This window comes from Rhea americana, unplaced genomic scaffold (genome assembly GCF_003343005.1).
Source record: "Rhea americana isolate MKP2758 unplaced genomic scaffold, rheAme1 scaffold_104, whole genome shotgun sequence".
In the NCBI taxonomy this organism is placed as follows: domain Eukaryota; kingdom Metazoa; phylum Chordata; class Aves; order Rheiformes; family Rheidae; genus Rhea; species Rhea americana.
The window spans coordinates 590137-604043 of NW_028185084.1; the positions used below are offsets into that span (position 1 = coordinate 590137).

The following is a 13907-nucleotide window of genomic DNA, read 5'->3' on the forward strand; positions in this document are numbered from 1 at the left end:
CCAAAAACCAGCAATCGAAGTTTGTAAATGATCTAAACCAGAAAACTGACATTTTTTTCTAGTTGTGTCTACAGTTAAGTGCTTGATTTGAAACCATTCCCCTTCTGGGTGGCTTCACCTTTGACTCCTTGGCTTCAGGTCTGTGATGGCAGCAAGCACAAAGTAAGAGGCTCTTCCTACTACAATACGAAATTACTTCCACGAGACAATTGAAAGTATACTCTCAGCTCAGGATGATTAATAACTGTAGTTGGCTTTAAGTACCACAGTTCAATATAAGCACTATACAGTTTAGGTAGAGATCTGCTGTGAGGAACCTGTTAACATTATCTAGAGCTACATGTATTGAAAACCCAGTATACGCCTTGTGCAGTTTTTATTAAGACATTAGACTCATAACACTGTACTTGCTCCATGGATAGTGCAGAGCCTCCCATCCACTGGCTGACCCTTAGACACTGGCTTTACTTCAGAGTCTGTGGTTTGAGTCCTGTCTCAGGATGGGGTATCTGTTTTCCTCACACACCACCACAGCGCTGACATCAACACAGCTGCTTTTCCCAGGAGCATGCTTCTAGCGGAACAGATTCCAGTCATACATTTACTTGACTATATTCTGACTGATAGACCACAGTATTTCATGAGCTATTTCTGGAAATGTAAGRCACAAGGTGGGAGAATGGGACTCATGAAGCTTATTATAGGATTTAATTTTGGGCTGARTTTAATTTCTGTCATGCAGCCAGATGCTACAGTAACAGCTGTATAACAGATACATTCTAGAACACATTTAACAAGATCCTGTTTATTTTACATGGATATTTTTCTCAGACTGTTTCTACTGGAATTAATATCCACAGATGGCTGCTTATTTTCCGCCATGCCTAGAGCTCTAGCAATAGCTTGGGACCCAAATGCATTAGGTGTGTTAAAAAAGAACAGATAAATTAGAAGTTCTTCATGGCAACTACCTATTTCTGTCCAAGGAGTGCTGTTTATTCAGGAACTCCAACGGGCACTAGTTATTTAAAGTATTTTAATTATTTTAAATATAATGATTTAATTATCATCAACTTTACAGAATAATAAAAAAGGAGTCTGGCAAAACCTATGAAAGCCACACTGCAATTCAGCATGGAGCAAATCCCAAATTTGATCTTCTGAGTACCATGACACCACGCATTCTGCTTATTTATCTGTAATTGTCTTTGCTACCTTGAAATCAAAACCGCAAGCTCTCCAAAAGGTTAATTAACTTATTTTCTAGCTTTTATACAGCTTGTGCTTCAGAAGATCTGCAGAATGATCATTTTTATTAAGCCCTTTCCAACATATTGCTTCTTATACAAATGCCTCACTAGAGGTAATGTTGCTTCTCCACTTCTTTCAGAAGTTTAGAAACAAAGAAGGCAGACCACACTTAAGGGATGTGAGACTTGATCCAGAAGAGCAAGAGCTATGCCACAGAGAATAATTAGCTAACATGAGCTCTCAAAAAAATGCAGTGACTGCAGGTCAAACATGATCCTTGGATATACAAGGCTATCAAGTAAGACTCTCTGTGCCTCTCTGTCACTGTTATAAATTCTGCTGGAATAGTGTCTCCAGCCAGCTGTCTCCATTCAAGAACAGTACTGATTATATTGAGGAAGGAATAAAGCTATGGCAAGGAGTATGACTACAGTGGCAGGTTGCCAATTTACAAGCAGACACTCTGCAGGAGATCTGGAGGCATTTACACGTGGGAAAGAAGCGTGACAGTGCAGGGCTCCTCAGACTAGCAATGACAGAACAAGTGCCCATAACTAGAAATTAAACAGAGACAAAAAATATTAACAGTAAGGATAATTGTGAAGCAACTTACCAAGACATAAAGTAGTTTCTCCATTATCTGAGGCCTCTAAATGAAGGGGGGAAGGTACTTAAATCAGCCTTTTCTCACAGAGACAAGAATTAACACAGAAAAACCAAAACAGGCTGAACTAAACAGAAGACAAGTCAAGCTGAATATCTTCTTGGTTCCTCCTCACCTTATAAATCAATGTATCTCTGAATAAGAGCCTGAAGCACAAGCAATATTGGAGAGAAACCTCTAAAGATATAAGCAGAAGGTGAATGGACAGAGGCTCTGCTGAGGGAGTCCCAGTGCAAGCTGTGTGCTCTAATGGCCCCGGGAAACTCATTTTGTTAAGAAAAGGTCTTCCACAGGGAAAGAGCACAGCAGTCTGCAGCAACCCCTGCTGCAGACATTCCCAACTTGTAGTCCAAYTGAGTGCCTGCCAACAGCAAGTATGATCGTGGATAATAAGATAATGCTCTCAGTGCTTTTTGTTTCCAGCTGATAAATTCCAGTAAGAAACCCACAAGATAATTAAACTATTTTACTCATACTATTCTTCCTGTAAGCAATTGCTCCAACTAGACAGGGATGTTAAAGGACTAAAAATTAGAAATTAATCTGATCTCTCTGCTATGAMACAGTCCATCCTTAAAACATTTAAGAATTCCTATGTATTTGCTTTAGCTGAAACTGCAAGGTAACCTTTGATGCAAATGTCCACCATATTGAGACTTTAATGTTTGACTGGAATCTGCAGATACTAACTGATATCACTGCTACAAAAATGTAGCATAACAGAGTGCTAACTGAGTGGCAGATTAACATAAATAGCACAAAAAGCAGAAATGTCTGCAAGGAAGAAAACAATTATCCTTTCATTTCAGATGTGCAAAATTCAAACTTTTCTACTTCACCTCTGGTATTTTTATGTCAAATCTGTCCTGAAACATTTTTATGTATTGATTCTTTCTTTTTTTTTCTTTTTCTTTTTTTTTCTTTTTTTTTTTTNGGGTGGAGAATGACAAATAAACTTGCCAACAAGAGTAGACAAAATAACCCTTGGCTATACAGGAATCAGTGCTTCCCCTACTCAAAGGACACTGCTGTTTTCTCTTGTCCCTTAAGCTTGTTACCCCTAAGTACAATCTTKGTATTCAAATTTGTGCAAGGATCTGTTACCAGCTCTTTAAGGTTAAGCACCTTCGTGGGAGTCACAGWTCCAGAAGAGAAAGAACAAGATGAGATGTGCCATCCCCAGAGAGAAAGAAAATTGGAAAGCCACCATTGCACATACCAATTTCAACCAAGGAAAAACTGTCTCTAATCTGCTATTAAGGATTACACAACAGTAGTTCTTTTGGCACCAGATCACGGTATTTCCAAACAATGATCCTTTTCATTAGATTYGACTGTATTTCAGGAAGCAAATAAAGACTTAATGGGCCTTTCCAGAAGCCTAGTGGTAACTGACAAAGTATTTGAGATGCACAACTCAGATCTGTAGCACAGTCATTCTGAAAGCATGCAACTGGGTCAACTTGGATAWTACAAACAGCCAAAAGCCCTCTTTATCTTCCAGACACTCAAGGTGAGGGTGGACAACATTTTTATTGGCCTTTTTTTTTCACCTGACAGTGCTTCCTCGGAAAAAAAAAAATCTGGTCTCTGAAGATCATGGTTCCTACTTCATCAGTATTTTATATAAAAAGAAAAGATAATAAAAGTTCATTTTAGCTCTTTTTTAATCTTCAAAACCAAAAGGAAAAAATACAGACACTCAAACCCTCTTCCATGCAGTATGAGCCCTCTCTGTATGYTTATGGGCTATATAAACAGATGCGACAGCAGAATCGGCAGCTGAACTAATTCGGCAGCCTACACACCTTTCCCCCTCCGGCCTTGGCGGAAAGCTGTCCTGGCTGAGCCCTGGTGCAGACAGCCACCTGGCTACTCAGTGCAAGTCCTATGGGCATCTGGACACAGCACTAGGCAGAGGACATGCTGTCCAGAAAAGAAACCGGCATAGTTTAACTGGGGAACATTGGCTCCTCCTTTATACAGAAAGTTGCTGAAAATAAACACYGAGCTCAACAGCTGAAGATGATCTGGTAATCCTGAGAGCTACTCTGTCCAAATAAACCTCTTTTTCCTGCTACAAGTTTTCTCTTCCTGTGCTACTCCCTTCTTCCTCTACCCTCCTTAAGAAGGAGACTTATCAGACTTACCATACACTAATTTGGTCTCTCTTCCTTTTGCCAGGGGAATCTCAACAGAGCTGCATATTTTGAGATCTTACCTACCAATAAAAGATGGACCAATTCTGGATCATTGACAAATAAATCCATTTCTGCAAAGGAAGAAGGATGAGTTGGGAACTATGGAACTGAAGGGGACACAGGAGAGAAAACCTTMATTTCCACCACGGCCATAGACTTCATATGCAAAACTGGGCCAGTTTTTCAACCTGCTCTTTGTCCRTAAAACACAAACAACATAAAATAATGATACTCCTTGGGTTGGGTGCTGGGAAGGAAAATACACGCATGATTTGGAGGGGATCTTGTTTCTCAGTTGTCCTAACATATATGCCTCCAGAAGCATACTAGCCTACCACAGATTTCATGAGGTTCTAACTTTGCCTTTAACATTTATAGTTACCCATCACTCTTTCAAGAAGCCTCCCCTGAAGCTGATCTAGTCTTTCAGGTGAGAAAAGCAGAAAYCTTCTGCATCCAGGCTGAGCTTATCAAAATCACTCCTGTGCTGGCCTAATGCTTTCTGGAAATGCTCACATAGGCCGGAAGACAACTTTCTTCTTCTCTACATTCCTCCTTGTCTAGTAGCCACAGGTATCCCTCCCCTGACCACAGAGAAATCCTCCTTCTCCCCAAACTGGAGGTAAGACGTGTTTACCACTCATCGTGGAGATCAGGAAGGAATTTACCAAAACCTTTCCTGCACTGTGTTCCTATCCTGCAACCCCACACAACAATCCTGCAACTCTTTGCCTACGACAAGAAAGCTACATGGACTTAATAACTGAGCAAGCACCAAGATGAAAAAAATGGTAATGTGAAGTCTATAGGTGTTTCAAGATGTTCTTACAGTGTAAAGATCCCCTGCATCAGGCAGCATAATTCATTCTTTTTGTGACCTGTTTTTTAATCAGAGGCCAACATGGTAATTATAGCCTGCCTGATTATAATCAGAATTACTAATCTGTCCTTAGGGCACAACTGTGTCACTAYCTAGGTGTTATCAGCCCCCAAACCTCATTTAATCTTGATAAATATGTAGTGCTGAGGCACCATTGCAGGAAACTCTACAAATAAATTAATTCTATGAATACTTTCTCTGCAGTATTCACATGGTCCTCGAATAGTTAGTTCACATGGCATTTTAATGCAATCTACGTAATTTAATCCATCAGTACAATAACTGAACTCATCTGATGACTCTGAGCTTTTGCTAAGTTTCTGGCTTTTCTTTGATAACCTAACCGTCTCAGCTTTATCAACTKATACCAAAGGCATACACAAAATACTGTTTTCCAACTCTGTCAACCTCTTTTCTTTGAAAACTTTTTACTATCCCTTCCAAATAAAACACAAAACACCAAATTCATTTCAGGAAAACAAAGTCAACTTTCCATGGTCCCTTCAGTTCAGTTTTTTAATATTTTAAACTAATCTTGCTGACATGGAAGTCTGTTGCCTGGCAGAATACAGCAAGGCACATATAAAGCTCTCTCTGCATCTTTCTCAGCATACACTGTTTGTGGTCAGAGAGAGAGACCACAGACCAAGTGACAAGACCTACTCCTGCAGCTGTTACCTGGGAGAAATCACTCAGTTTAAAGGATGAGAGGACATTAAAAAATAACCAGGAAGATATTGTCAGGATTGTCAGCAGGTCCTTGTTATCCCAATATCAGAGCTCAGAGTTCCCAACACAGAAACCTTCGCATTGGTCTGGACTTCTCTCTTCAGGAAATCTGAAGTATCTCACTAGCATAGACCTGAAGATTCAACTCAACAGCACTTTCTTGTGTTCACATGGTAGATTAGCAAAGAGCTCAAACCCCTAACAATCCGAGAGACCTTTAAAAATGTCTGTCACAAGCTGAGTAGCGTGAAAGCCCTGATTCAATGAGAAAATCATTCTGCTAACTTCTTTTAAACRTGTTACCTGACCTACTATGTCTGCTAAAGAAAAGCGTCCAGGCTGACCACGCTCCCAARCAGCACAAGGTTTCCCATCCAGCCRCAGAAATGCCTYCTTCTAATTGCTTTCTAAACAGCAACTGAAATAATCCTAGCCTAGCTCTGAAAATCAAAAGGCAGGTCTCCTGGAAGACACTTTGCTACATGTTCTAACCTTTCCATTATTTGTTGATGACCCCATCAGCACACATCAATTTATGAACACTAAAAGTGCTTTTAATTGCTGTCTTTGTTAGTATCTACTCACTACATGTCTGTGAAGAAAAATGAGTGGTAGATGAGTAAAACATTGTTAGTTTTTCATCATCATTTCCCTCATGATTGCTCAAGTGTAGCAAGCAGATTTTTTYTGGCATTGGATCATAAAATTGCTAGTGCAATATTGCAAGTTACAATACACATAAAAGAAGAGGTTAAGAACCTACCTAACCTTTTATCAAGGTGAAAAAAATAGGATAAGGGTTGACTACAAATGTGTTTTCAGCAAACTCTTAGAAAGGCCATAATGCTGTTTCCTTGGATAAGAACTGACAAAAGTCCTCAAATTCTTAGAAGTTATAGATGGATATTTCATCTCAGATCACAGCAAGTAAAGCTGTTTCCAACTTGCATCGAATTTGCTCATTTGTCATTTTAAAGCAGCACACATCAGCTGCTAATGACTCCAGCACTGGCAATTTCTTTTAATACAGTCATTCCTTTTAAAATCATCACATTTCAACACACTTGTAAGCAGGATAGTAAGACACACCAAAACAAGTGTGAGCTACACAGTCAGACATTCTGACCAGGATGTTTGCAGGCACCAGGTGGTTAACAGGACAGGCAAACAAAAACCTTCTAAAGGCTAAATTCCTATTATTGACCAAAAAGAGTTAGCAAAAGATCTTCTGGTATCCTAGTCACTGCTTACTAGTGATACTTTCAGGTAGAGCAAATATTTTTAAGAACACAGCAAAGARTTTTTATGTCTACTTACTTGATTCCCTTTCAGATTTAGTTAGCAAGTGCTCATTTTTGTCATTTTTTTCTCTAGCAGAGACCTATCCAGCCCTATCAGTTGCAGTCTCAGTTTTGATTACAGGTGGAAAAGGTCTGCTGACTGCAGAGACAGCCTGTTCATATATTCGTACTTCCCTTTTGGCAATGTTTTCTTTTTTGTTTTTCTTTTTTTTCTTTAACAYAGGAAAGCAATGTGGAAATCCAGTACTCAGTAAAACATCTGAAGACTCAAAACAGGCAATGCCTTGGTGACCTGCCCTTAAACATCACTGGTGCACAAACTGACTGATGCTTGCAGCATGAAGAGGAAAATGAAATTTGACTCCTGCCTCAGTTTCCAGACAGCAGAACTAACAGATGATTTACCAGTCTGGCTTGCTTCTATGTTGAATTCCTCTTTCCAACTTCATTCAGCCACTGGTATTACAACAGCTAAGCTAAAGGAACTGAGTTAGAAGACTAGTTTCCAGGGTCCGCTTCAAGCTAACAAGTGCTCAGTGTACCTGAATTTTTTTATGTTCAACTTCTCGATTTTCTTTAGGGAATAAACTCACCCTGACCTAAAYGCATACACAGAGAATAACATAAAAAAGGCAGTCTGAACAAGCAATGAAAAAGAAACAACTCTGCAACTATCAAACATATCTGTTCTTAAAACTTCTCAGTTAATATCGCATGGAATGACAGAAAGGACATGACAGAACATTTAAGATCAAATCTTGCAGCCCTTTCCTCTGACTTCAAAGGACATGTACATTGTTGCATGGTGTTGAAACCTAATTGCTTTGTAATATCAAAAAAGATGAGTTGAAAAAATTAGAAAGCAACATTTGAAATATCTTTGCCAACAAGTACTGCTCATCCTTTAAAAATAAATAATAAAAAAAGAGCTCTTCTCAGAGGCAGACAAGAAAAGCAAAGGAAATTGACCTGTAAGAAGAACAGTTATTTATTTTTAATAACATCATAAATTAGAAAAAACAAATTGGTTCCATTCACTGACTTCCAAAATTACCTAAGAAGCCTGCAGTTTACTAGCACTTAACTGTAGCTGTTGTTATTACTAATTGCTGTGTTATGATTACAAAACACTGGCATAAATCTCAGTCAGTACTTCTTAGGGTTTCTGAGRGCAGAACATTCACATGCTCCTCTCTGACCCCCTGTTCCTTACTATTTGCTGTGYACGCCTATGTGCAACTCATCACCAACTGAACCAACCCAAATACCAGCTGAATTCAGCTGATGTAGATTTGGATATGCTTTATGCCACAGCATAAGCCCAGCCTGTTTTGTATTTACCTTCCACTCCAGGTATCTTAGGAGCTGATCACAAAGTTTCTCTTGCAATGAGCTACAGCCAGAGGCAGTACCTTTGATACAAATGCCAGGAGGAGTGCGGTCCAAGTAATAACCTATGAGTTGATTCCCACCCACATCAACCTTCCTTCAAAGGCGATAACAAATACAGATTCAGCAGCAAACACTGCYGGAATAGACAAATGCTTCCTCCCAAACCTGATATACCCAGCCGGGATGCAGCTGTTGCTGCTGCAGCAGTGCAGGCAGCAGCTGCTGCCAGGCGAAAGGCAGCAGCTTACACAAGGAAGGGGCAACCCGCCCAGAAGGACTGTCCCACAACCCAGATGGGGCCACTGCAGCTGCCAAAGCTGGACCACCCTGGTTGGAAAGTATTTTTGGAAGTATACCCTCATGGAGAGTTCAGATACAATTTGCTTACTGAAAATCTAGAAATAATGCATCTTAAGCATTTTATGCATTACACAGATGTTAGCATAGAGAACTACAAGGCCTGGGTGAAAGCCAGTTAATCCAAAGGCCTGTTCCTAAGTAAACAGTGAAAACCTACTCTGCTTCAGGGCCTTCTGCAGAAACCCCTACAGCAAGCCTCTGCTTTTTCCTTTCCCCTGAACCAATTGTGCCAAGCAAGGTTAAATGATAACCCTGTAGTAAGCATATGTGCAGAATAGTAAGTTTTTGTTTGAAAATATCTGGGAGCTGTGAATATTCTATTACTAACTTAGCTARGTTTAAACTGCACAATGACTTCAAGGAATTTTTTAAAATAAATCTGCAGTGCTGAAAAGAGCCAGAATGATACTCTGGGAAACTGAAACTGTCTTCTTATTTACAGGATGAGCAAAAAACACAGGCAGTATTAGCATGTTGTTCCAATRCCTCTGCTCCTACTAACTCACTTCACCTTTGTTCCAATGTTCAAAACTCAAAAGAATCACATCTCCTTGGGCCTCCCCTTCATCCCCCTGCAGAATTTGTGCCTACRCACCCTTTAATTTCGAAAGAGAAAYCTACAAGTTGCCCACATCCCAGAGTCAGTCCTACAGGTATTTCATTACTGCAGCTCTTGCTCTCCACATTTAATGAGTTACACCTTTGTAGAATTTAAAGCAGTTTTAGCTGATAATGCACAGGCTAAGAATCCACTAGTTTTCTTTGCCTACATGTAAACAGGAGGTAGCATACAAATAATCACAGATGGGTTTTCAATCTCCCCCACGTACTCACACCTTGATCTCTAACAAAACTACCAAAAAAGAACTGGCTGCGCTGGTAAATCCTGCAGCAGCAGATATTCATGCCTAGAGGATAATAAGCTAAGGTCACCAGCAAGTAACAAGGTTAGCCTCCGCTACTCCGTACCAAACTTGAAAAAATGATAGGACTGAGTGGGTTGGCCCACAGCCAGCCATTCACTACTGCTATATWTGGGGACCTGACTGTCAGGGAAGTAAGAGCAAATCTGCTTTTGACCTTACATTAAGGTACACATTCTGTTACACACTGAGGAAGTGGCAAGATTTGACATAGACTACTATGCTTTTTTAGGTTGAATTACTCAGGCTCCCTTCTTGACTTCCTAACGTTGTATCAAAAAATGTGTTTCTCCTAAGTTAGCTTCATTGGGCCAGATCTCCTAAGCACCTTTTTAGCCCTTCAAACACATGTGTGGGACTCAAAGACTACCCAAACGTAGCCAGGTTTAGMTTATCAATTGCTTACAGTGGCTACCTTAAATATCGAAGCAATTTTTTCCAGATGTTGCTTAAGGTCTATTTACTGTACATTGAGTTCTATTTATTGTACATGCTGGGTTCTCTCTGTGGTTGTGTTAGGAAAGCACACTCATGTTATACATGCTCTCTTTGTAGAGTACACAGTCCAAGGTTTTAGGAATCATTCCAGTTAAAGAGTCATCATGAGTAAAAAGCAAAATAAAAATCATTGCTACATGCATCATAACCATGATAGAGATAATAATTTCTTCAGTAGCAAAAACCAGACATTTGACAGTACCAAATATTTATATGAATGTGCATTTTGGAGATATTCAAAGAATTAGATAAGCTTAAGCACAGAACTGCCAAGTTTTAAAAACTAGACCACGGCCACTTGAAATATCATTTCAAATGGTATTTGTGTTGCTGCCACTATAAATGAAATTTTAAAAGTAGATGCAGTATAGACAATAAGTGAAGAAATTCCCACATGCTGACTTATCTCATCTCCAACATATCCCAAAGAGTGAGAYAAGGCTTCCATTCCTGGACACCTTTCTCTCCTATTATTCTCACTGCTAAAGAAGGCACAGCTGTTTTCTGTCAGGACTCCCAGTGCTCGTGAGCCACCCCGAGGAAGGGACACAGCGTACAGCAGGCACTGCACACTYACCCCAAGGCACTGTCCTCTCGTGGAGTATAGGGCTGACCTCAGTTTCCCTTCGGGTAAAGCCAAAGGGCCTGTCCATCTTTGTGGGCTTACRCTGGATGGCTTATGAGTACTTCTTATCCCGAGGCGATTAGTTACCCTGTGGTGCTTTTTTAAAGGAGTGAAGACAAGGCATAAACTTGCCAAACAGGGAACCTGTTCCTGTCACAAAGTTTCCACAGCAACCTGGACAGAGATGATTAATCCACCCTCCCAGGCCAAGCAGCTTCTATGTAGTAACACTACTTTGGGTCATTACAAAACTCTGTAGGATTTTGGCAATGGTCAGGCAATGACAAGTTGCATCGTGCTGGGTTACCCATGTCCCACAGCATTCCCTGATTCCAAATTTGAACAAACCAAAGGGTTCGCTGAGCATGACTGCGTGACCCCACCCCTGTCTCTTGCACGAGGATTTTCAGGACAGAGCTGCAAACAGTCTGCCCTTCTTCCTACACCTCCTTGTGATCTGGTATCTACAATTTACGTAGGATTCAAAGGTTGCAGATCAGCCAGAGCACTGGAAGCCTACTCTGCAACCACYCCTGAGCCATCCCATCCCTGTGCAACAGTTCATACCACAAATTAACAACCCATAGATCAGCTTTTACCCAAAACATTATTTTATTAAGAGGCTGAACTGCAAACAACAGGTATGATGTGAGTGTATAAACCTATTTGCTTTTTTCAATAAGCATCAGTTAAACCTCATATTTTAATAGCTCATTCCTKTTCCTTAAGATAGTCTCAAAAATAATACACTTGTAAATTTTGAAAGGAAATATTCCTTTCAGTGTTTTCCCAAAGAGTAAAATACTGCAGTGTTTAACAGTAAACACGAAACTAATGTTTCTGCTGTTAAAAACAAATGTTCCCCTTGAAGTTAAAAAAAAAAAAAGGTTAGGATAAATACTTCTAGGGGATTTATGAAGGGTTTATTAACTTTCATTTAAAGCTATATTAGGAATCACGAAAAAGAGCAATATTTAAAGGTTTGSGGTTTTTTATTATTATTATTATTAAAAATTGCCTGTAAGCTCAAAATTCAGCCTGCGATTTCAGCCTGCATTTGATTTTTGCTATCATACATCTCAGAAACAATACACAGCAGTAATGCTACCAAGCAAAYGTATAACAGGCTTTTAATTTCAAACCTCAGCTGAAAACATTTCTCCCATTCTTAGTTTTTCTCCCTGTTTATCTCTGCAATTGTATTTAATTCTATGGAGCACTTAAAAACTTAATTCAGTGGTGCATTTTGCAATACAGTTAGTCTGAATGATGCTATAGAGACTAAAGGTTGTATTGTACTATATAATGAAACTACGTCTATGCTTGAACAAACTCCAACTGCTGTTCATCAAATTAGCAAGTTCCTGAACGATCTTTTGAATTCAGGACTAATGACAATGGATTATTTTGGACAGCAGTCCTTCCCTAAAATATGATTATAAAGTTGACATAGGCTCACAAGGATTGTGACAGACTTCCAAAGCTAAGTTGATTAGTTTGCAAGTAAAACATAGTTTTTCCTTATTGCTAGAACTACAAATTCAGCACCTGAACTGAAAATAAAAATATTGTTTTGAGTTTTGTTTCTGGTTTTCAGTAAAACCACATAGCACCTGAAAAGCCTAATGTAAATCTGGACCTGAAAATTTCTCATAGTTTTGATTTATCCACTATACACTATTAATCCACAACTAACAGGTATGTGAATTGGTAAAATATATTTTAGTTGGTGACAAGATACTGTTTCGAGTTGACACAGAGGACTATTTGGATAGGTAAGGAGGAGACATTTTTATGCAACTCAGAATAGCATACTGCAACCTATGAGATCCAAAATGTAAATAAAAATATTTTAATAAGTAATTAATTATGCCTTAGGAAGAACATTTGGAAGACCAGAATGAACAGGTCAAAGAGGATCCTTACTATCCAGTTTGGCAGCCCTTAGAAGCTGCTTCGTATTATGAGCTTCATAATCTCAGTGGTTCCGGGAATTTTTAAAACAGCTTGCACTACAAAAAACAGTACTGCTGTGTTAAATCATCCAGTCTATCAGAAACCAGTGGATAGTTTCCACAGTAAATTTTGCAACATTATCTTTGGCCCAAAGGAGGGATTAAAAAAAAAAAAAACACTTAAGCAAAATGAGAGCAAAGCAGTTTTGCATTTTTTTTTTTCCTGACTCTCTCCTGCCTTTAGGTTATCAGTTCAAGCCTGATATAGACCACTGCCAAGAGCAACTCAAATGAAACACAGCAGTGACAGTGAACCCTAGCCTCGATACAAGGCTATCTGGGAAGTGTTTTGCACATTCCCAGGATAATACTTTATTCAGTGAACAAGATCGCCCCTCTCCACCTCCAGCAGGGTTTACAGCTCCTCCAGGGGGAAGCTAAGAGCTTGAAGCTGTTCACTGTGACCCTTCCAGTCCACGTGGGGCGGAAGGCAGGAAATGAATACACTGGGTGCTTGCCCCAAACCTCACCAACACTTTCCTGAGTGCTCATTTCTGTCCTCATGTTGCAGCTCAAAAAGCAGAGGGCGAAGAGCAGCCGCTAGGGCAGCGGATAAGCAGCGACTCCGCACCCGGGAGAGGGGCCGCTCGGCGGCTCACCCTGCCGCGGGGGGGGGGGGGGCAGCTCCGCGGCGCAACCCACCTGCCTCGGGACGAGGGAAGCCGGCTCCCCGCCTGGGGCTGGGAGGGGGGCAGCCCGGGGAGCCTGTGGGGGCCCCGCAGAGGGGCGGGATGGGCCCCCACCAGGGACGGGATGGGCTGCGGGACCCCGGGGCACTGCCCGCCCCCCGCTGGCGGTCGATCGGGTGGGGCGGGAGAGGCCGGGGAGGCGGCGATGGGGCAGGGGAGGCGGCCAGCCGGGCCCCGCGCAGGCAGTGCACTGAGCGGCCGCTGCGTCCCAGGAGCTCCCCTCGCCGGCAGAAGGGGAAGTGCCCGGGGAACCCCGGCTCCCTCACCCGGGGAGGCTCAGCCCCGCCGCCGCCGCGCGGAGACCCGGCTGCGCTGCGCTCCTCTGCCCGGGGAGTCCTCACTCCCCGCTCCAACGGTCGCCTCCGTGCCTCCCCCCCCC

General features: G+C 41.2%; 1 protein-coding gene across 2 annotated transcripts in view; it reads right to left on the reverse strand.

The window, feature by feature from the left end:
* Positions 1-13907, reverse strand: part of NT5C2 (5'-nucleotidase, cytosolic II) — a 63423-nt gene that overhangs the window by 49256 nt on the left and 260 nt on the right. The window contains exon 1 of one of the 2 annotated variants that reach the window (XM_085307736.1): positions 1865-1885. The exons of the other annotated variant lie outside the window; for it this stretch is intronic. The gene's annotated coding sequence lies outside the window, so the exon portion shown is untranslated. Of the gene's footprint in view, positions 1-1864; positions 1886-13907 lie in introns of those variants that run through there. 2 annotated transcript variants of the gene reach the window in all.